This window comes from Lissotriton vulgaris, chromosome 2_1, assembly GCF_964263255.1.
Source record: "Lissotriton vulgaris chromosome 2_1, aLisVul1.2, whole genome shotgun sequence".
Lineage (NCBI taxonomy): Eukaryota > Metazoa > Chordata > Amphibia > Caudata > Salamandridae > Lissotriton > Lissotriton vulgaris.
In genome coordinates this window covers 1675091323-1675114741 of record NC_141687.1, presented here as the reverse complement: position 1 = coordinate 1675114741, position 23419 = coordinate 1675091323, and the positions used below count along the sequence as shown (strand labels likewise).

The window sequence follows — 23419 nt, the reverse complement described above, 5'->3', positions numbered from 1 at the left end:
GATGTCCTGAGGTTACTACCAGATGTGGAGTTTGACATGGATCAAGACCTATTAGTGTCCTTTGATGTAGAGTCCCTATATACATCGATTCCCCAACGAGAGACTCTGGAAGTAGTAGAGACCCTGCTACTGGAACGCGACCTAGGATCAATCATGCCGGTTGCCTTTATTATGACTTTGGCAAACCTAGCAATGACACAAAACTATTTCCAATTTGTGGACTCATTCTTTTTGCAGGTCTCTGGGACCAGTATGGGCAGTGTTTTTGCCCCGAGTCTAGCGAATATATAATGTCCACAGATTTGAGCAGGACTTCATTCTGAACAACACTAACCCTTTTTTTTAATCAGATACGTCACTGGAAACGTTATATAGATGACGTCTTGGTCATATGGCATGGAACAACAGAGGATCTATTGACCTTTTACACGTGGCTGAACAGTAGAAACGATTTTTTGCGTTTTACTGTAGAGTACAGTAAACAACACTTGGCATTCCTGGACCTGAAGATAATAGCCACTTCGACTGGTTTACATTCAGAATTATATCGGAAGCCAATGTCCAAAAATTCCTTGCTAAGCTATGAAAGCTGTCATCCAAAAAATCTAAAAGACAACTTACCTTTCGGCCAGTATTTAAGAATTCAAAGAAACTGCTCTACGAGAGAGAGCTTTAATGAACACTCCAAAACTCTTGAGGAGAACCTGATCGAAAAGAAATACCCGAAACATCTGATAAGGAAATCAAAGAAGAGGGCTTCCAATAATAATCGAGAGAGCCTATTGGAACCCTCAACAAAAAAAACGGAACAGACTCGCATTACATGTGTGAACACTTTTGGAACCCAATCGAATCAAATTCAAAAGATTGTAAGAAAACATTGGGGTATCCTCAATACGGGCAAAGACACTCTGCCACCCCCATTATTTGCATTCAAGAGGAGTAAAAACCTTAAAGATCAATTGGTCCATACAAGACCTCGTTCAGTTGTCCCAAGGGCAGTAGGCACTCTTTGGGATATGCCAGCAGTTAAGGGCCACCACCCGTGTGGCAATTGCACGGCCTGTCCTCAGACTAGTAAGACTGTCACCATCGACATAGGAAGCAGGCATCCGTGGGAACAGAGGTGGTTCACTAACTGTAACAGTCATAATGTTATTTATTTGATAACATGCCCCTGTGACCTAAAATACGTGGGTATGACCACGAGAAAAATAAAGATACGTATAAGTGAGCATAAGAGCACCATCAGATGCCGCAAACAATCCACAAAGATGACCAATCGTTTTCTTGAGGTAGGCCATGCCCATACCGACTTCAGATGGACTATAATAGAGCAACCCCTAATACCCAGTAACATCACAGACGTTCAAAAATATCTGTTCAAAAATGGGTATATAGACTCAATTCTGATAAGGGAGGCCTTAATGACGATATTCCATGGATGTCTTTGTAAACATAATTCTGTTTACTCCATGAGACATGTCCCAATAGTACATAGTTGTCTGTATCTTTGATTGGACCCAAAAATGCCTTATATCTCCTTAAGAAGCAATATCCCAGGCCCGTTTCTAATATGTGTGTAAGTGTGAAATTAAACAACAGAACTTGTATGCCTGATATCGACATATGAGGCATTACCGGAGGTAAAATTCCAATATGCGGTTACCTCTGCAAAAATCATAAAAAATTTTGTTTTAGAAAAAATGCACCCACATTAATTGCATGCCCAATGCCAATATGTGAGGCATAACCCAAAGCCAGGATCCAAGATGAGGTTAACTCTGTAAGTCTTTTTAAAAAAAAACCCTTAGAACTGTCTTGATAGGTGTCAACACGCTAAGATAAGTAACAACATAAACTTTCAAACTGGAGCACACAGTGTGAGTTCCCACAGTTATCAAGCTTTAATAATATCTGTATCAGATAATACGGGTTCCAACAAAACAGTCCAATTCTTGAAGTAAAATCCTTCTGGATATCGAGACTGTTTTTTCCAAAATAAACCCGCAGTACTACATTTCCATAGAAACTCAGGAAACATCACGTGACATTAATACGCAAGCGGGATGCCGTTGCCCGCTCGCGTAATCAGGAAGTAAATAGATCAGTTCACCGGCCCTCCGCCACCTCCCTGATTGGCTCGGACGAACGCTGGGAGAATCGCCGGCCAGGTAGGAGCCTACAATACTGTTTTAGATGCTGTCCCGCAGATTGTTGGGACGCAGGCTCGACAGGCGGTTCCGCTTGCGTGGGGTCCGCCGCATCTTTAGAGTTGTGGAGTGTGTGGTTGGTCAGTCGGAGTGGAGGCATTGACGCTTGGGTTGTTGGCGCGAAGACCCGACAGAACGGTACCGCTTACGTGGGGTCCGCCACATCTTTGGAGTCATGGAGTGTGTGGTTAATCAGTCTAAACAGAGGCATTAGCGCTTAAAGTGAGCCAATTGAACTACCATGAGAGACCAGGCAATGTGATGACAGGCAATGAAAATACAGCATAACTGGTGCTCCCCTATTAGTGATGAATTTCAAACAATGCGAGGGCAATGCGAATAAGCATAAATGGGGCTCCCATAGTAGCGGTGAGCTTAAGACCATGAATTTAAAACCATGATTGTATGGCACATTAACAAAGATACTAGTTTAAATACATAACAGGAATGGTTCCCTATGATACAAATCTTTTACACCATCTCCCTTAAGACAACAGAGAACCTATTTACTGTGAGCTCGGACACATATCCAGTCAGTGTGAATGTCAAGTATGTAGTCAGCAGTTGCTGACATTGTCGTATGTTTCCTTCTCCCCTCAGAGCGGTGCTTCAGCTACCTGAGCCAGAGCCAGGTGAGGTGGAGCCTTCCTCTCCTATACTAATTGGTGAGTGAGAGTATAGCTATTAGAACTAGCTGGCCATGCTGTAACATAACATACAGCGCGAAGGTGTAACTAGCTAGTCGCCTACTATGTATACACCTGATTCATCTCAGTAAATTTGGAAAATCTAGAGTGTATTAACCATATGTTTTGTCTTTCTCTACAACTGTCTACGTGTATCCTGTCTGTTTGGTACTACCAGCTGGGAGAATGATGTTCATATTTACCCAGGTGATAACTTTTCATTATGAGTTTCACATTTTTGTATGATAAGCAGTAGCGTCGCCGGTCCTGAAGAATGCAGTAGATACCTGATGGATCTGTAAAGTCTGCTGAAATATGTTGACCAGATAAGAATTTACTAGTAGCTATTAGTTAAAACTACTAGACTCGCACTACTTTTTTATTGATCTAGAAGCAGTTAGGTGCTTATTAAAGTTTCTTGCCTCCTGTCTATCTAATTTTAACAACACCATTTTTTGTTTATTATCACATTTTGTTTCACATGCACTGCTTAACAGTAGTCTCCTGTTGCCCCAACTATCTGTTTTTACATCACTGGGTTACATTTGAGTCTACCTATAAAACAGCTGTCGTAGACTACCTTCCTTCGTGGTATGGAGGAACCCATATGATGACAAGGGTGGCACAGGTCGAATACTGATGGGTATTTTCTTCAAACCTGAATGAAGTACCCCTGGTAACCAAGTCTGTCAGTTGTAGAGTAAGCCATTCCCCCCTTTTTTTGACCCACCGCTTTCAATTGTTGTTACTGCATTCCGGGGGATTATAGCAGTGTGTGGTCTTTAAAAATACCCCTGGACCCTCCAATACCTGTTTTGTTTATGGGATTACTTAAATGGCCAAGTTTTTACATTTGCTCGCAGATATGAAGCAGTCAAAGCCAAAGTAAGGACTAATAAAGCAACTCAGCATGTATCCAGCACTATAATGTTGCCAGCAACTTCATTTTCAAGCCTGAGTTTGGCAGCAAAGAGCGATCCAGAGACGGATCCAACCAGGGATGCAAACTTGGGGTTTACAAAATTCTCCCTGGCTCAGGAGGTCAATTGCCTATGCCAGGACCGCCGAGAAACATTGAGGTCCCACAAGTCTCATGGAGCAAAAGGCAGCGGGCAAATCACAAATGCTGGGAACGGAGGAAATGCCATGCCCGGAACTCCAGGTGGATGCAACTCAGGAAAACAAGGCCATTGAAAGTGATTTCAGAAAAAAACGGTAAAGAAATCGAACCAAATATGTAATCAATCTCTCAGACTTGAAGCTAACTACTGGGGAAACTGCGGTCCTGAACTTAGGGCTATCATACTGCCGGCCTTGCAATATGAACTATGCAGACACAAGGATGGACATATACAGATTCACCCGCAAGTTAAAATTTAACACATTTTTTGAATTACATCCAAAAAAGAACAACCAATCAGATATCATGCCCAGTCCAGCAATGGATAACAGTCAAAGCTAGGCCACTTTTGAAATAATTTGGGAATTACAAAATGAAGGGTCCAGCCAAAATGTGACTACGGATGTACCATGTTACAACGCATACCATTACAACTACCTACTATTACAACGCGACCATTACAACGCATACCATTACAACGCATAGCGCTTTGAGGTGCTGGATAGTGGTAAGTATAATTTACTATTCTAACTCCAGTCCCCGTGGACACTAGGGAAGGTGTTGGATAGTAAATTATACTTATTCCCTATCCTAGAGCGCCCCCCAGCGCAATGCGTTGTAATGGTATGCGTTGTAAAAGTTGCATTGTAATAGTAGGTAGTTGTAAAAGTTGCGTTGTAACAGGTGTATACCTGTGACTACTGCTGCCCAATCCTCAATTACTCAACGTGTCACACCTTTCAAAGCCAAATCCACACCCCAGCCAGTCATGGCTCACGACAACCTGGATACTTTCCAAGAAATAGTGTTGCAGGATATTAAAAAACGATATACCGCCACTAATAAAAGAAAGTTCTGCATTACCAAACAAAACAGGTGTTATAAACAACTAATTAGCAAGTTACAAACTAACCATGACATTATCGTAAAACAAGCAGATAAGGGCGGCAATGTGGTCCTTTGGCCCAGAAAAATGTATCTAAAAGAGGCAGAAATTCATCTGGGTGACCACCTGTTATCGCAGAAGTAATATCCAAACAGTGAAAGCCACATGGGTGGACCAATACCATAAACTACAGGCATGGAGAAGTGCAGGCCTTCTATCTTATGATGAGTTCCGCTATCTAAAAAAGGAACATCCAATAATTCCATCTTTTTATTTAATTCCCAAAATTCGTAAGAGAACGGACATACCACTGGGTCAGCCAATAATCTCTGCCATTGACAGTTCCATGGAGCATGTATCTAAATACATTGACTTCTTTCTTCAAGATTATGTCAAGTCTTTGGACTCATATGTAAAGGATTCATTTGATTTCCTGAGCAAAATTGAGCGTTTTGCTTGGGATTCTGACATGCTATTGATGACTTTGGTTGTTTCATCCTTATATACCTCTAAGACATTGTGACGGACTCAAGGCCTTGGAATTTTATCTCAACAAGAGCCCTCCAAATTCGCTAGCCCATAACAAAATGCTATTGGATATGACTAAGATGTGCCTGGAGCAAAATTTCTTCATTTTCAATGGGGCCATCTATCAGCAGGTCAGAGGTGTGGCGATGGGGGCCTGCTTCTCCCCCAGCTACGCGTGTTTACACGTCGGGCTGTGGGAGGAGCAGGTCCTTTTTGGCCAGCACCAAGAATTTATTTCTAACAATATTTTACTGTACCTGCGATATATTGATGATGCATTTCTTGTCTGGAGGGGAACTGTTGAAAGTGCAAAGGCCTTTGTAGAAGTAATCAATAAGAACAACATCAATTTAAATTTTACTTCTAATATTAGTCCAAGGTCGTTATGTTTTCTGGATGTGGAGGTATTTATTGAAAATAACAGTTTGTCAACCAGGTTGTATAGGAAGCCAAGCGCTGGCAATACAATATTACACGCCAGCAGTTACCATCCTGCTCATCTGATACAGAGCATTCCCTTCGGGGAAATGCTTCGGATCAGAAGAATCTGCAGTACGGAAGCCGAATGCTCAGCCGCGCAGGAGGCTTGCAGATTGCGCTTCCTGGCCAGGGGATATTCAAATACCAGCTTAGTGAAAGCTATCCAACGGACTAAATCTATTAGCAGGCACGAGGCTCTAGTTCCTAGGTACAGGACCAGTACAAAGGTTGACCAACAGGGTATAGGGACCCAAGAAATCTCTTTCCGGGTTATACTGACCTATAATCGCCAGCATGGAGATCTAAGAAAGATCATATATAAAAATTGGAATCTTGTACAAAGTGACCCTGTCATCGGTCACAAAGTGAGCAATAAGCCCTTGCTCACTTTCCGTAAATCTCCCTCCATGTCTAAGGCTTTGGTCAGTAACACTATTGAGCCAAAACTTTCAAGTACTTGGTTGTCACTTAAAAAGGGCTTTAAGACCTGTCCCCTGTGTAAAGCCTGTCATTACGGCAGCAATAGGACACATTACACAAGCCCTTTTCGACAGGAACCTATTGCTATCACCAAGTGGCTGACCTGCAAAATGGAATATGCTATCTATGTGTTGGAGTGTCCGTGTGGGCTACAATATGTGGGCAGCACTAGGCTGCCCACTCACAAACGGATACTCCAACACATAGGTGCGATTTCGGGACAGGACCAAAATTATCCGGTTGCCAGGCACTTTGAAGCTAAACATCTTGGCATTCCTGATCAGCTCCAGTATTTTATCATAGATGCAGTGGAGGTATCAAGGAGGGGAGGTGACGGTGAGGCCAAACTCCGTCTCCTTGAGACCAGGTACATACTGGAGCTAAATACAAAGAATTCAAATGGATTAATTGACAGGGAAGATCTATACACCTGCATTTAGGATTCTCAGGATTGCTTGGTTGACCTGTCCGGATAATCTAAATAATGAACTGGTTTTAGTTATTTTTTAAAGGTATGTGGTGGCTCTTTTGGATGAATTCTTTGAAACTTTTAGACATTCTTGCAAATATCAGGAATCTGTACTGTTTTATATATTTCTGCACTTTAAAGTATTTTTGCACATCACTTATTATGCACTTTAGATGATTCAGCAGACTGCTTTTTGTGACAGGCCCACTTGGGCTCTATGTGTTTAGTAACTATGCATATTGAAAAAAGATTTATTATTACTAAATGTGCAGAATTACGCTCTCTTTGATTGCATATTGTTATAAAATGAATTGTATGAATTTAGTTTCATAGGTGAATTTTCCGCCATGAGTACATAGGAAATTTTAGCAGTATGCTGCCATCTAGGATTACCGATGTACTATTAATTTTAAACTTTTTTATTTAAGTTTATTATTGTACAGGCAGTTTTAATAAACAATAGCATATTTAAGTAATGTTTTATGCATTGTTCCGACCATCGCGATTCTTGCACAGTATTTTAACTATGTCCATTGTTAATTATTCTGCACTGTCACTTTAAATAGTCTGCTTGAAGGCTAGCAGTTTGTCATGTGATCAAGCCTCCTTGGAGGCGAAACGCGTCATGGCGGCAGCGCTGGCAATCATGAAATAAATTCACTTGTTTGCACCAGCAACTATTGGGTTCACTCCTCGTCATTTTGGATTTATGCAGTGGCAGTCCGCAGCGTGGCGATTTCCCCCCACCCAAAAAAAATATATATATATATATAGAGAGAGAGAGAGAAAGAGAGAGAGAGAGAGAGAGAGAGAGAGAGAGAGAGAGAGAGAGAGAGAGAGAGAATACAATTCCCCTTACATCAAAGGCAATGATCCAGCACTCCGAGGGGGCTGTGTTCACTCGAACTTTTATCCACACGGTGATGGCATCTAAGCGTTTCGGCTGCTACATTCAGCCTTGTTCAAGATTATATATGTTGTTTTTTAGGGGGGTTTTTAACCACCAAAATAAGTTTTACTCGCACTCCAGGAGTTTTGCTCAAGAGCGAGTTTAGTCCATCGAATTATTAGCCATCACCCTCACCAGTTGCAAACCAAAGCTTTTCGACCAGATTGGTCTTGATCATGGTTTGTGATCAAGACCAATCTGGTTGAAATGCGTTGGTTTACAACTGGTGAGGGTGATCACTAATAATTCGACAGAATAAATAAGCCTGCAAAACTCCTGGAGTGCGAGTAAAACTTCTTTTGGTGGTAAAAATAGTTGAAGAATTTGAATTCCATTCCGTTCCGAAAGACTCGCACCGGTCGTGAGCGTACTCTGAGAGGAATCAATTTGGTATAAATATATATAACTAGAAATATTGCGTAATTTGCACACATGCACTTGCACTTTAATTTGCCAAATTTTGCACCTGACATAAGGAGGCACTTTATTCAAAAACAAATAGAATCTTAAGGACTCAATGGCAGTTGTAGACATTCAAATATATATCTACCAGTGTAGAGTCTGTCACGCCTTACTATTCTGTAGAGTATGTAGAGAGAAACTACAATGAAGACTACAAAGAGAGAGCAGATCGCTTCAGGGTAGTTGGTATCCCATCAATACACAATCATGTGCCCCGTGTCATCATCTGGGATTCCTAACAGTCCTCTCCTGCCTCTCTTATCAATCAGAGATGACAACAGAAGAGGGCTGTATCCTTCTATATGATTCTCTCAGAAGGAAAAAACAAATTAGATTGTGTTCGTAATAATGGGAAATTTTCGGGCGGTATCAAGTGTGCAGTGCAAATGGAAATGTGCAAATAAGTGTTTTTAAAAAGGATAAACTACTGAGATATAAACTATCTGCTGGTAATCCTAGCAATCTCGCAGTTTTCCTAGTAAAAGCAAAGTGAAGAGTGAAAAAACAGAACAGTTCGAAACTAATCACTGTTCATATGGTCTGGTCTGGTTCGAACTGTCAGACTCCCATTAGTTTTAAACAGGGACATAAGATATCCCCCGGAGACCCTAGGTGCTCGAGGCATAACACAGTCACAGGAAGCGAGTAGGGACACTTCTCGCATTGCAGTGGGCAGCGTAGTGGGAGCTGCCATTTTGACTCGTGCAGAGGGGAGGGAGGGTCCTCTCACCTCGATCTTCGGCAACAGGAGCCATTCCGGTCAAAATAACCGGCGCATCCACTGCAGCCAAGGAATGTATATCACACGCAGTGGACGGGCCACACAGGCAGACATGGGTAGACGGAGGATCGCCCTAAGTCTGGAGGAAGATGTGGGCAGGTCTAATGAAAAGGGCTGAGCGAATTACAGTTGCGGGAGTCCACCGGGGAAATGGGTAGTAGAGCCCCCGGAAAATGCTGCTAATTCGGTATAAGTTCCCATGGATCCGCTTCGAATCATTTTAAAAGCGGGTCCATTCCTTCTCAGGCGCCATCTTGAGGTTAAAACGCCGGGTAAGATTTTTGCCAATATCCTGGTGTTGCCGCGCCGCTGAACAAAGGGCAGCCTGACAGACACTCTTCTTGTTCAGATCAGGCAACCAGGAGCTAGACATGCACTGAATGGGCAGGTCCCTGGCTGCCTAAGCTAACCTTTGCAGGCTAGATGATTTTACTGCCCTGTGGGCGTGACCTGCTCATTCTGGTAAAAGTTCCTCTACGCCCTCCCCCTCATGTCGTGTCAAGGGAGAGCTCACTGATTGCCTCGAACCTGAGCACTTCAGTTTCAAGCCCTGAAGCGTCAAGGGCAGAGTGTCAAATAGTGACACCACCACAGAGAGTGGGCTGGTATCAGCAGTCACACTGACCCCATCCCAAGGTGTGACGAGTGAGGGACTGCTGCCTTCCTTTATTGGCTGGCCTGCCTAAGGACAGCCAATGAGGGAAGGCTGCAGTCCCAATCTCCCTGGGACCTCTGAGGCTTTGCTCCTGGACAGCTGCAGTGAAGGTAAGTTTTATGTGTTTTGATGTTTGATGCATGTGTATATGTAAGCATGTATGTGTATTTGTGAATGAGTGTTGTGAATGGGTGTGCATGTGTATGTGTGTGAATGCATGGGTGTGACTGAATGTGTATATGTGCATGTGGCCCCCTGCCACCTCCCTGCTAAAATCACCGGCTGCCACTTGTACCAGCCTTCTTTCTGGCCAAAATTCATTAAATAATTTTGGTTGTGATGACAGAGAGATGAGGAGAGAAGACTGTCACATAGTGGCTGATCGTGTAAGGCAAAGACAGCATGAGCAGAGGGGGAGAAAGTGTGGGAAGCAGGATGCTAAATTCACTTAGAAGTGGCATTCTGGCCAACCAGCACACGAACAGACATATTTCAGAACGAGAGCTGGCAGACAAAAAGAGTGCATGATGAGCCAGTATGGAAGTGGTGATTGGGAATGGAAATCAGAGATTAAACTCAGAGCTGAGGGCGAGAGGTAGAAGAAAAGAGCAAGAAACAAGCAAAGTGGAAGGAGGCAAAAAACAGAACTTGAAGATCAAGGGGTGAATGTGTCAGAGAGTGTGCCTGAGGGGAAGGATTAGTGCCTGAAGAGAGAGACAGGGCTTAGAAAAGAACGCAGGGCTGGGATTAAGAAAGAGGTAGACACTAGTGGTCGTGAGACCAATCACCTTGAGAGGTGTCTGGCACTCTCAGTGGCTTACTTCTCTGTACCTTTGCAGCTTCACCGCCCTAGGGCAGGCAGTGGGTTTTGGGCATCCAAGGATCACGGGGTCCGGCCAGATCTTAATGTGCTCTGGCCTCTGAACTGAAAGGGGGGACCTTTGAGTTTTTGTTATTTAAAATTAAGTTACGTTTCATATCTGAAACATTGCATATGATCTGCTGCCTCGTCCCTGCCTGCTTTACCAATTGTGAAACCAAAAAAACCTTCGATAGTCTGCAGGAGGAGTCAGAGAGAGGCTGAGGCAAGGGGCCTGGGTTGAAGTGCCGAGTGCATTGAAAGACACTAATGACTCACGAGTGCCTGGGGTCGGAATGGATAGCTTCAAGCTGGAGCCTTACTTCCAACACCTCGATCATCTCTCTGTAAGTACTGTTCTGTTTTCATCTTACATCCTTTGCCTCTCCTCCATTTACTTGAAGTTTCTCTCAACTGTAACATTCTCTTTAACTAGTCTCTGTCACTCTCTATCTATATATGAAACTTTTCTTGACCTCACTTTTAACCCCCTTACTTTCACACCCATCTGACTGTACCTTATTTCTGTCTCACATCTCTCACCATCTCATCTATCTCTATATAAATGCCCGATGTCTTTCACTACCAACCCTCACAATACCCACCTTCTTCACCTCGTCTCTTTCTTCCTGTCCCTGTTCCCTGTATACTTAACTCTTTCTTGATACCTTTCCTTCTTTATCTTTTTTTCTATCCTCCTCTCTGCCTCATCTTTCTCTGCACCGTCTCTCTTTTTCAGTCCACCCTTCCTACCTCACCTCACTCTCTCTACCATGCTCTTTGTACATTTCTCTAACACGCATCTCAGTCTCTGCCTCTTTCTTCATCACACAGCACTCTCTATTTCTCACCCTCTGTGTGTCTCTCTCTCGTTATCCCTGTATAAACCTTACCTCATTTCTGTGCCTCACCTATGTCTCCCTACTTTACCTCTTTTATCTCAACACCTCATCTCACTTTCTACCCTTTACGCCTTTCCCTTCTTCTGTTCTCTCTCTCGCTGCTCTCTTTACCTGATCTGTCTTTCCATATACCTCTTAACATTTTACCCCTATTAATTTTCTCATTGCTCTCTTTGCCTTGCATCTGTTTATACATATCTCACTACCTCATCTATTATCTACCTTTATCTCTTTCTGCCTGTATGTGTAACCCGTCTTTCCATTTTCATTCAATCACTCTCTGCCATCCCTTGATGTAAGCCACCCCTCTGCCCCCTCCAATTTCCCCTTTCCCTATTTCTATATTTAGCTACTTGCCTATCTCACTGTAAAACCATGCCTGTTGCTCCACCTCTCATTCTGTACATTATCTACCCACCTATTTTTACGTGTATGCATCTTTCTGGCTACCCAGCCTTTTGCTGTTTACCTTATATTTCTCTCTACCTCCCCTATATATATATGCCATGCTTCTCTGTCTCCCTTTTCTTTGCCCCTCTTGCTACACCATTCTTCTAACTCTATCTTTTTCCTCTCTCCTAATTTCTCCTTCTCTACTGAGTCAGATGTTGCTGCCTAGCTACAAAAGTAACACAGAAAAAGAGGACAGGAAGGGAAGAGATTTAAGGAGACAATTATCAGATTTCATTCAATGACTAAGGAAAATACTCAGAGCAGTGCTGTCACAATCTGTTGCAGCGAGTATGACAACTGAGAAGGCAGATTTAAATGTGATTCTGTATATCTATCACATACTTTTATGCATGTCTTATTTTAACAATGTTCACTTGTCCCCTAAATATTTTCCACATCAACATTTAATGTATGTTTCCTACAATGAGGGGGAGAGGTTGAAGGCTTGATAGTGAATTGTGAAACAAAAAATCAAAATCCAAACGCAAAAGTCATGCATTTATCAATGCTTCTTAAAGCTTCACTTTGATAATATTTAGATGATGGGCTCCTGGCACCTTAAAATTTTGGATGTGCTTGCATACCTCCTTTGCTGGAAGTTAACATATCATTTAGGTGCTGATTACGATGCGATTCGGAAGGCTCCAACTGTCAGTCGGAGCCTTCGGAATCACATTGTAATCTGCTGCTCTGATTCCTTTCTGACTACCTCATCACAATGATGAGAGCCCGTCCGCCAGTCAAATGCGTCAAGTAATCTCAAGGGCGGGCCTTCCGCCGTTGAGATTATGATGACGGTTTCTGGCATGGTTTCTGTGCCGGTCTGTCCGACATGGAAACCATGTCCGATAGTGTCTTTGGGGGTCCCTGCAGGGCCCCCATTGGTGCACAGCCTCCGGTTGGAGGACTGTTGATCCCTGCACCTTGTGTCAAGCACCTTGAAGGACCTGCCATGGGGTGCAGGGATGAACCGCACCACCCATTTTACAATAGGAGCATATATTGCGTCTGGCTTATGGCCCGAATTCATGTTCCCATTGTAAAATGTAGGAATGCGACTGAACAGTGTTTGGTCGCATCCTAATGGGCCGGTTGGGCCCATCGACCAGGTGTCGGTAGATCCCATGAGTGATGTGGTCTCAGGCGGAGGTGATTTGTATCATCAGGCTTTGAGTTAAGAGAAATGGGTAAAAAATTCAAATTAGTCTACAAAATATTGCTAGCCTGGGGCACTCAAAATCATTAAAAAAACAGCTTTCAGGTGAGTGGTGCAGCCACCAGCAGCTGACTGCAATGTGGAGTGGTGCAGCCACCAGCAGCTGACTGCAATGTGGAGTGGAGGAGTAATCAGAATATTTTACAACTTCCTTCAAAAACAACTTTCCTTTAAATAATGCATTTCAAATGTATTGTTAGGAGATAAAAACTGTTAAATTATCATGATGCTATAGTTGTTCAAAACTAGCAAGCTTTACTAGCATGGTTTTCAGATATAAGTATTATGAAGGAACAAGTTTTATGCATGTAAATGACAGATTTTTATTGCATACATATATATATAATAATATTAAGTGTTTATCTTATTATGTCATCGATGCAGTGTCTATTCCAAAAAGAGGTGGGGATAGAGAAAGTATGCTAAGGCAGTTGGAGACTAAATATATACTTAATCTTAATAGTAAGTCTCCTAATGGATTAAACACCACTGAAGACATGCACACGTTTCTGTAGTAGATCTTGAATGAAATCTGAACCAAAACTATATCTGAAATCATTTGAATAATTTTGTGTACAAATATGTCAATCATTAACCTCTTATTTCTTATTTTAAAAAATGTCACTTATTTTTTCATATATGCACAGCACCATGCACTTTCTGTTGACTTAATGAATTTTGATATCTTATGAGCTTTTTAGGAGGGGGTGGTTTTAAATATCCAGGCTTGTATTTTTCTAGTGCCATGTAACCCAATTTTTAGTTCATATGGAATTAATTATTACAGTTTACATTGCAAATATAGGTTCTGTTAAAAATGGTTTGTTGTTTATTAATTAAATTAATTTATTTATTTAGCCGCAGCATTTGCACAGAAATACAATTTGCACTAAAAAGCGTAATCTTGCACACACTGGTTTTTAGGCATTCATGCTGATATGTTTTAGCTTCATATTTTTAACTCTATATTGAATATTGTATGGAATTATGATTATGAGATGTTTACATAACCTTTGCGTCATATTGCACATAATATCCCTAGGCATTTATGCTGTTATTTTCATTATAGATAAAATTCTGCGCTTAATATATAATGCTGCAAACAATATGAGAATACAGTTTCTAGTTATTTATTGCGAAATGTTGCACATTGTTATATAATGCATTTATGCAGCAATATATATATAACATCATCAGTCAGAACCTATCCAATGTCTAAACTGGTCACTATTGATATGTAAGGACATAATGTCAACAGAAATATTTATTCACTGTTTATTGTCACATGACCACAATGCTTGAAAAAATGAGTATTTCAAGATGTAACTAACTGCAGTATCGCTATGTGATCAAGGTTACCAGTTAACCGAAACGCGTCATGCCTGAAATACCATTTTGTAAGAGCAAATAAATCTTCCCACTTGAAACTCATCTGCTGCTTTGGGGTCCTCCTTTCTGTTTGGTGTGAAATCGCCGTGGAAAACAGAAGTTGCAACGATATATATATATATATTCACTGAAAAAACCATAGGTTATAGACCATATATAGTTAGGAATTCGCATTTACAAAACCTTATTTTACTCACACAAAACCATTGAAATTCATTATATAGTTAGTTGCACTAACTATATATCGCGCACCCGCAATCCACTGCTGATGATGTCACATATTACATCATTCATGACATGGTCAGTGACATCACTGATGACATCACTGATGACATCTCAAATGACATCACTGATGACATCTCAAATGACATCACTGATGACATCACTGATGACATCTCATTTGACATTACTGATCACATCACTGATGATATAATTCATGTGATAATACGATGAACCTCTTCAGACTCTAATATAACCTTAGATACAATCAGTGTAAACAGACACTCACAGACTGTCACTAATCCATGGAGTTACTCACACACCTAGTCAGTCATGCAAAGAATCAATCACACCTCCATTTCCTCAACTATACAGTTATACAAACTTTACTTATTCAAACACATACTAACACATATTTACTCTCTTATACAATCCCTGATACAAGTTCACAATGATCCATACAGCCACTCACACATTCACTGGCTCTTATGCACAGTTATTTATATATGTCAACTCTCACATGTACTGTGTTTTACATATGTACTTACTTTGACATGTAGCACTGAGATATCCATTCACTCACCAATACACTCATGCACACAGTCAACCTCCCATACAGCTGTTTCCACATGCACTTTTGAAACCATACATCTAGTGAATCAACTGCTCACACATCTATGCACAGAGTCATACACCTCCCAGCCACCCGCACACACACTCAGTCTCCCATACAAATACTTGGGCAACCAATCAATAACCCATATAGTTACTCATATAGCTACTTATCAACACATGCAACAGTTTACAGAACAACAGACATAATGATGCACAAATTAAGACAGTTTAGTCACTAACCCATGCACTCAGTGAGACACATTTAATCACTCTCATACAGTCAGTCATGCACCTACTAAATCCTTCATCCAGACACTTATACATCCACTCATTCTTCAATATGTAAGACATATTTTAACTTTACAGAAACATACAGTCACTGGATGTTGTCATCAGTGATGTCATCAGTGATGTCATTTGAGATGTCATCAGTGATGTCATCAGTGATGTCACTGACCATGTCATGAATGATGTAATAAGTGACATCATCAGCAGTGGATTGCGGGTGCGCGATATATAGTTAGTGCAACTAACTATATATGGAATTTCAATGGTTTTGTTTGAGTAAAATAAGGTTTTGTAAATGCGAATTCCTAACTATATATAGTCTATAACCTATGGTTTTTTCAGTGAATTTTCAAGGTTTTGTAAATGCTAATTCCTAACTATATATGGTCTATAACCTATGGTTTTTTCAGTGAATTTTCAAGGTTTTGTAAATGCTAATTCCTAACTATATATGGTCTATAACCTATGGTTTTTTCAGTGAATATATATATATATACATACATATATAAACATATATCATCTGTATATCTATATAAATACAAACATAAATGCATGCATACATATACTTATATGCATACAGATTCATGTTATTTACATGAAAGTTGAAAAAACACTAATAAAAGCAAAGCTAAAAAGCCACCTCATTACAAACAGAATGGCTTTAACTTAAACGAGGGCGAGATCTATTGCATTTTCAATGCTTGTTTACTTTGGTTCCATCAAGAAGGAATTCAGATGTGTCACACATTTGCCATAAATTCTGAATGTTAGCACTCTAGTTGCACATTAGATCACTGTAGTAAAGCTACTGCTCACCAGGGACGTCTGCTGCTGGTATTCAAAGTGCATGTTTCAGTCTGCATGTCAGAATTTTTTTAATGAAATAGAAGAGGATTTGAGAAGTCACTCAAAATGATCCCTAATTTTTCTTTCTGAAGCACTAATCATACTTTCTATGGCAAAATTAACCCCCTCATGTTGTTCCTTTTTAAATTGAGTGTTTTCAGACTTACCACTTCATTCCAATCAAGATGGCTTCTGGTGTGCCATACTTTTGTCATAAGTAAGACTGTTAGCGCTCTAGTTGTTCTTTAGAACACTCTGGGACATTCTGTCTTTGGGCTATACTTGGGGTACATCTGGGTGATATTTGGGCTACATTTAGGCTCTTTTGTCTCTGGTGGCCATCTTGGGAGACTGTATGTCAGAATTTTTTAATGAAATTGAAGAGGGTTTGAGAAGTCACTCAAAATGTGCCCTAATTTTTCTTTCTGCAGCACTAATCATAATTCATATGGAAAAATACACCCCCTCATTTTGTTCCTTTTTAAATTAAATGTTTTAAGAGTTACCACTTTATTCCAATCAAGATGGCTTCAGGTGTGCCATACCTTTGTAATAAGTAGGACTGTTAGCGCTCTAGTTGTTCTTTAGAACACTCTGGGGCATTCTGTCATTGGGCTATACTTGGGCTACATCTGGGTGATATTTGGGCTACATTTGGGCTCTTTTGTCTCTGGTGGCCATTTTGGGAGACTGCATGTCAGAATTTTTTAATGAAATAGAAGAGGATTTGAAAAGTCACTCAAAATGTGCCCTAATTTTTCTTTCTGCAGCACTAATAATACCTTCTATTGCATAATATACCCCCTCATTTTGTTCTTTTTTAAATTAAATGTTTTAAGAGTTACCACTTTATTCCCATCACGATGGCTCCAGGTGTGCTACACCTTTATAATAAGTAGGACTGTTAGCGCTCTAGTTGTTCTTTAGAACACTCTGGGACATTCTGTCATTGGGCTATACTTGGGCTACATCTGGGTGATATTTGGGCTACATTTGGGCTCTTTTGTCTCTGGTGGCCATTTTGGGAGACTGCATGTCAGAATGTTTTAATGAAATAGAAAAGGATTTGAGAAGTCACTCAAAATGTGCCCTAATTTTTCATTCTGCAGCACTAATCATACTTTCTATGGCAAAATATACCCCCTCATGTTGTTTCTTTTTAAATTAAATGTTTTAAGAGTTACCACTTTATTCCAATCAAGATGGCTTCAGGTGTGCCATACCTTTGTAATAAGTAGGACAGTTAGCGCTCTAGTTGTTCTTTAGAACACTCTGGGACATTCTGTCATTGGGCTATACTTGGGCTACATCTGGGTGATATTTGGGCTACATTTGGGCTCTTTTGTCTCTGGTGGCCATTTTGGGAGACTGCATGTCAGAATGTTTTAATGAAATAGAAAAGGATTTGAGAAGTCACTCAAAATGTGCCCTAATTTTTCATTCTGCAGCACTAATCATACTTTCTATGGCAAAATATACCCCCTCATGTTGTTTCTTTTTAAATTAAATGTTTTAAGAGTTACCACTTTATTCCAATCAAGATGGCTTCAGGTGTGCCATACCTTTGTAATAAGTAGGACTATTAGCGCTCTAGTTGTTCTTTAGAACACTCTAGGAGGCTGCAGTAGAACACAAAGGAATCAACTGACAGTCTCTGTCCTTGTTGGATGTACATGTTTTACTGAGAATGCCAGACTTCATTTTCACATGACTGAGAAAGATAATGTGAATTTACAGAAAATATGATTTCAGTTTAGCTTATAGATCCCCTTCCAAACCACTGTGGGAAAATCATGAGATATTAGTTTTCTTTCAAACAATATTCATGATATCACAGCAGAAGGTTTTTTCACATGGTAAAATCACCTTAGAACCCACCACAATTCCTAAAACGAGTATGGTACCATCAACAAATGATTTATAATGTAACTAAAGTCCTAAAACCCTCTATTAACTACAATGCTTTTTAATGAGGTGCTATCATGTATATTGGTCCCAAGATGGCTGCCAACACTTCTTGGATGAAGTGCTGACAGCCAATCAGATCAGATGTGTGGTTAGGCTCCGCCCAGATATATATCTTTTTTTGAACCTAAATTACTCAAAATCCACTGGAGCACATATATTGAGACCTAGCAAAGGCACATCGGGCTAACAGTCCCTACAATTTTGCCAAGTTTCGTGCAAATCCATTCAGCCGTTCGAGCTAAAAGTGAGGCCAACCGCCCTATGGAAATTAACATGGGAAAGACGCGTTTTGGGACCCCCCTTTTTTCTCGGCCCCCCCTTGATAAAACCCCCCCAAATTGTCAGGGGCTGCTCAGAAACAAAATGTTCCATTTTCCTGAAAATTTCAGCCAATTCCGTCCACAAACGCCAATGTTATTAGACATAGAATTTTCAAAAATCCCATAGAGAAAAAATCCTAACTATATATACCTACTGGCGACCACCAATAGGTAATATATATATATATATATATATATATATATATATATATATATATATATATATATATATATATATATATATATATATATATCCAAAGTTAGTTTTGCGCTCTGAACCCCTGCCCCTTGCAGCGGAGGGCCTGGACGGGGTAGCCACTCCCCAGAAATCCAAATCGAAATTCCACACGGTGTCCAGGCCAGCTTTGCAGTTTAAAGAGCTTTAATGTTCAGCTCCTACCCAACGCGTTTCGAGGTAAAACCTCTTGATCACAAATTCATTGTTGGAGAATACATCAGTTAGTCCCACATATTAAGTTAGAGCTCAAGCACTAGGCTCACTCAAATTCCCTGCAAATCAATAAAGAATTAAAATCTGTATACTTTTCTGAAGTTGATAGGTCTAATTTAATCCCACCCTCCGGCTGCCAGCTCAGTTGTAGGTGTTTCCTCAGCTTTTTGTTCTCTTCCAGTCCTCTCCAGTTGTAGTTCTAGTTTAGTATTCACCTCCTTCTTTCATTTACTTTAGGGTCCCTCCTTGCCTTTGGCATATTTTAAGGGTTCTTGCTTCCTTTCCTCTAAAGAGCAGGGACTCTTATTCAGTAAAACAGGTAACTTTGCTCATGTAAAGAAGGGTCCAATTTCACCTGCTTCCACTGATAATTTCGCCTGCTGCCACTGATTTAAGTTGTACGTTTATAAACTAGTGGGAGGAACTGTGAAATATAATAAGTGATGTGAAAAAAGGGGAAAAAAGATGGCAAAGAACTTGAGAAGTTGTGGGAAGAATGTGAACAAAAGGAAAGGAAGAAGCTAATGGATTGGATGAGAGCAATATAAATGGGGGCCAAGTGAAAGGGAAAATGATAGAGAGTCGGATGCAAGAGTTTTCAATTACCTAGGTTATATTTGAGATATCTCATGAGGAATACATTCCTGTGTCTTTATTTCCCTTTCTGTAAAGCAGTATTTATTTCTTGAGCACCTCAACTGTTCTGTGATCTACAGGTCCTGGTGTTGAATGGATGAAGGGCCATTTCAACCTTTCAGCTTTTGGAGGTTGAATAATTGATTATTATCAAATAAGTTAACAGTAACACCTCGTTTTCACACTCCTTCTAAATTACAAACTGTGGTATTAGGCACTACATTAAAAAAAAGTTATTATCTTGGAGTGGATCCTAGTCTGGTAGTTCAGTGCAGTAATATATCCACTATTATAGTGAAACCAATTCAGGAAGGATTTCAAAACCTGGATCTTCGACTGAACCCCTGCACCCAGACGGATAATCAACCACTACCCCCTAAGTGCCTTGAGACCCTCACTGGTGAGTAGCCGCGCTATATAAACACCTGATTGAAGGATGTAAGCCTCTGTCTAGCTGTATCGTCACATTCCTGTGGATCTACCCAATTTTTCAGTAGGCCAGTGTGAAATTCGAATAATTTTCTTTGCTGAAATTACACAAAAGTTTGCAAAATGCAGAGGCAGAATTTTGCGCAATTTTTAGCATGAAATGCGTCCTTAAACTAATGTTAAATGTGAGGGTCCAACAGTCATCTTCTGTTCGTTCACATTGTTCCAGTGCTCCTAGAAACACATTTTTACATAATTAAATCTGAATTTCACAGAGTGGTGTAATACTGTAAACTTAGGCCTTTTGTATTAGAAGTGTAACGAGAAATGCAGGAAATTATGTGAGATTACTTTATCATAAACTAGATTTTCCCTGGGCATAGCCTTTATCAATTCCAAGTCTATAAAATGAGTACCCCAGAGTTTATTAATAGTACACCTTGTCATCAGCATCAAGCAACAGCTTTGCGAGTGGGTGCACACTTTATAAAGCCGATATTTCCACACCGTCCTTGTTGAGATACTCCAACATCTAGTTCTTGCACAGAGAAGTGATGTCTCGCTTCATGGGTGTTCATGCAGTGCATCATTAGAATTCTTCCCATTTTACTCTTATTGTCTAAATTTGTGTAGAACTGCTTCAGGATCTGACCCTCAGAGTGAGAAGAAACAAACAAACTGCATGTGTGAATGGTTGGCAGTCTATGCTCAGCCTATCACACAAGCATTATTTGTGTTGTATAGATTGCTCACATGGTTGCACTCTATTAGTGATCAGAGGCCTGAAAATGCATTCTGCAGCTCTCCAGCACACAGCTCTCCAGTAGATCATTGTACGCTAGCAATCAAAAGGCAGTTACAAGCCCTGCATCACATTTACAGTGTGATTTCCAGTGTAGGGTGTGTTACACAACCATTCATCATGCTTCACAAGCAAGCCACAAGCGGCTTGCTGTTTTATAGGCTCTGGCACTGTCGGTCACACTGTAACAAATACGAGCTTCCCACATGGCAAGAACAGTAACAAAGTGAGAACTCTGAGGCATTCAAAGCAGGACTCTTAACATGGTAAGTTATACAGTACAGCTCAGTGCAATTCTTAGCACTTTTCATCAGACACCACTGCTCAGCTCTGGGTTGAAACATCTGGGGGGTCATTAGGATGGCGGGCGGACTTAGTCCGCCCGCCATCCTATCGGTGATTGGGACCGCCCGCCATAAGGGCGGGGTCCCGTGGGGGGCATTAGGATGCGCCCGCCACTGTGGCGGGCACATTCTGCATTTTTAGCATTGTGGTAGGCGGAGCTCTCAGCACCGCCCGCCACAATGCTAAAAATGCAAGTATGCATTTGTATACACAAAGCGGCAGGCACCGCGTGTTGCCTGCCGCTTTGTTTATGCAAATGCAGGGGAGTACCACAGGTACCCCCCGTGTGCACCCCCCAATTCTCCTTCACTCTGGGTGCCCACAGGGGGCCCCCAAAGTGAAACCTGCTTGCCTTTTCGTGGCGGCATCGCCGCCACATAAATGCATTTAAAGAAGCCCATGTTAATATGGATGGCGGTGTCTGATAGACACCGCTACCATATTATACCTTTTCCGCTCCGGTCGCAAGGCGACCAGGGCGGAAAAGCAGTGGACAGTCTTTCCATCCACCGCGGTCCCCCCCCACCATCCTAATATGGCGGGGGGTAATTTGGGTGAGGATGGCCGGCGGATTGCCTCCGCCAGGCCGGCGGTGGCTACCGACAGCCTGGTAGGGGCAATCCGCCCGACATTCTAAGACCCCCCTGATGTTCTATTTCATTCTCCATAGATGTCTGATTTTGTGTATGTATGTATGTATGTATGTATGTATGTATGTATGTATATTATATATATAAAAGAAGCGCATAGGGCAGTGATTGGGAGACAGTACTGTTTTAGGGGTCTTTGAAATCTGCAAGACGATCGGTGAGCTAAAATTCCAAACAAAGTTCTCTGAAAGCACGTAAATAATCTGTCTACATTGGGTGCCCATTTCAGTACAGGCTTTGCATCTGTCAGCGTGTGTGTGTGGATGTGTGTGTTTGTAAACATAGGGTTCTTATTTACTGGGAGGATACATCTCTTTCAGGCTTAAAATTGTGCTCATCTGCACATACTGGCAATGATTTGTGGAGCTGAACGAGGACTGGAAATAATTTGTTATGGTTGGATTCTTTGGAGGATTTTTCGTGGACACCCATTGAGTATAAGCATATCTACTAGGTTCCACAGTGATGACACATATATATATATATATATATATATACATCAGTTGAACCATTTATGTTTATTAATTTCAATTGTTGTATTGTGTTAATATTAAAATCCAGTTATAGTGTACTTATACTTTTGGCCAGACAAACTTTTAAAATGTACTACTCCTACTCTCTAGAGAGGTTTACTGACATAACTCCTGCCAATCACATTGCTTAGTAAACAAACAGCAACCCTGCCAAAGTTATCTTTAATAAAATGATTAAACTGTATATTATTGAACCATGTGCCATTTGCCATCATTTTGCTCAAAAAAATAATGACAATGAACCCAAATCTACTGTGAAGCCATATTTGAATTAACTTTCATTTTGATTAATGCGATTGTATGTTTCATGCAACGTGCACACAGACTATCACAATGATCCTTGTGAGGGACCCTCAATTAGCCTGTAAAATTCGCTTTAAGCCTTATTCCGTTTTGTGTGAGGTTGTTAGCTAAAGTGTTTAAGTTGTAAGAAAGACTGGGCACAATGATTTCAGCAATCTTTCGGTATACCCCCAACTCACTGTTAAAGTCTATTTACATTATCTTCTGTTTTGACTAACATCTTTTAAAATGTACAGTTTCTCACCTATTTCCTCAAAAAAAAACGGGATCATACTGTAGCCAAATGTATAAAAAACAAATAAACAAAATGCAAATTAACTGTCTGTTTTCAAATATCATCAAAATTAAAGACTTTTTTCAAAATGATTCTGTGGATAGAAACTATTAATTTTCACCCAGTCCACTGCATTTCATTATGTGGGGCCAGGCCCCCTAAAATCCATACTTCTAACTACCGGCCTGGAACACACCCAAGCAGTATTCCTA

The 23419-nt window shown here is 40.8% G+C and overlaps 1 protein-coding gene across 1 annotated transcript in view; it reads right to left on the bottom strand.

The window, feature by feature from the left end:
• LOC147733071 (pancreatic secretory granule membrane major glycoprotein GP2-like) overlaps window positions 1-23419 on the bottom strand; it is a 187515-nt gene that overhangs the window by 163273 nt on the left and 823 nt on the right. The gene's annotated exons all lie outside the window — the stretch shown is intronic.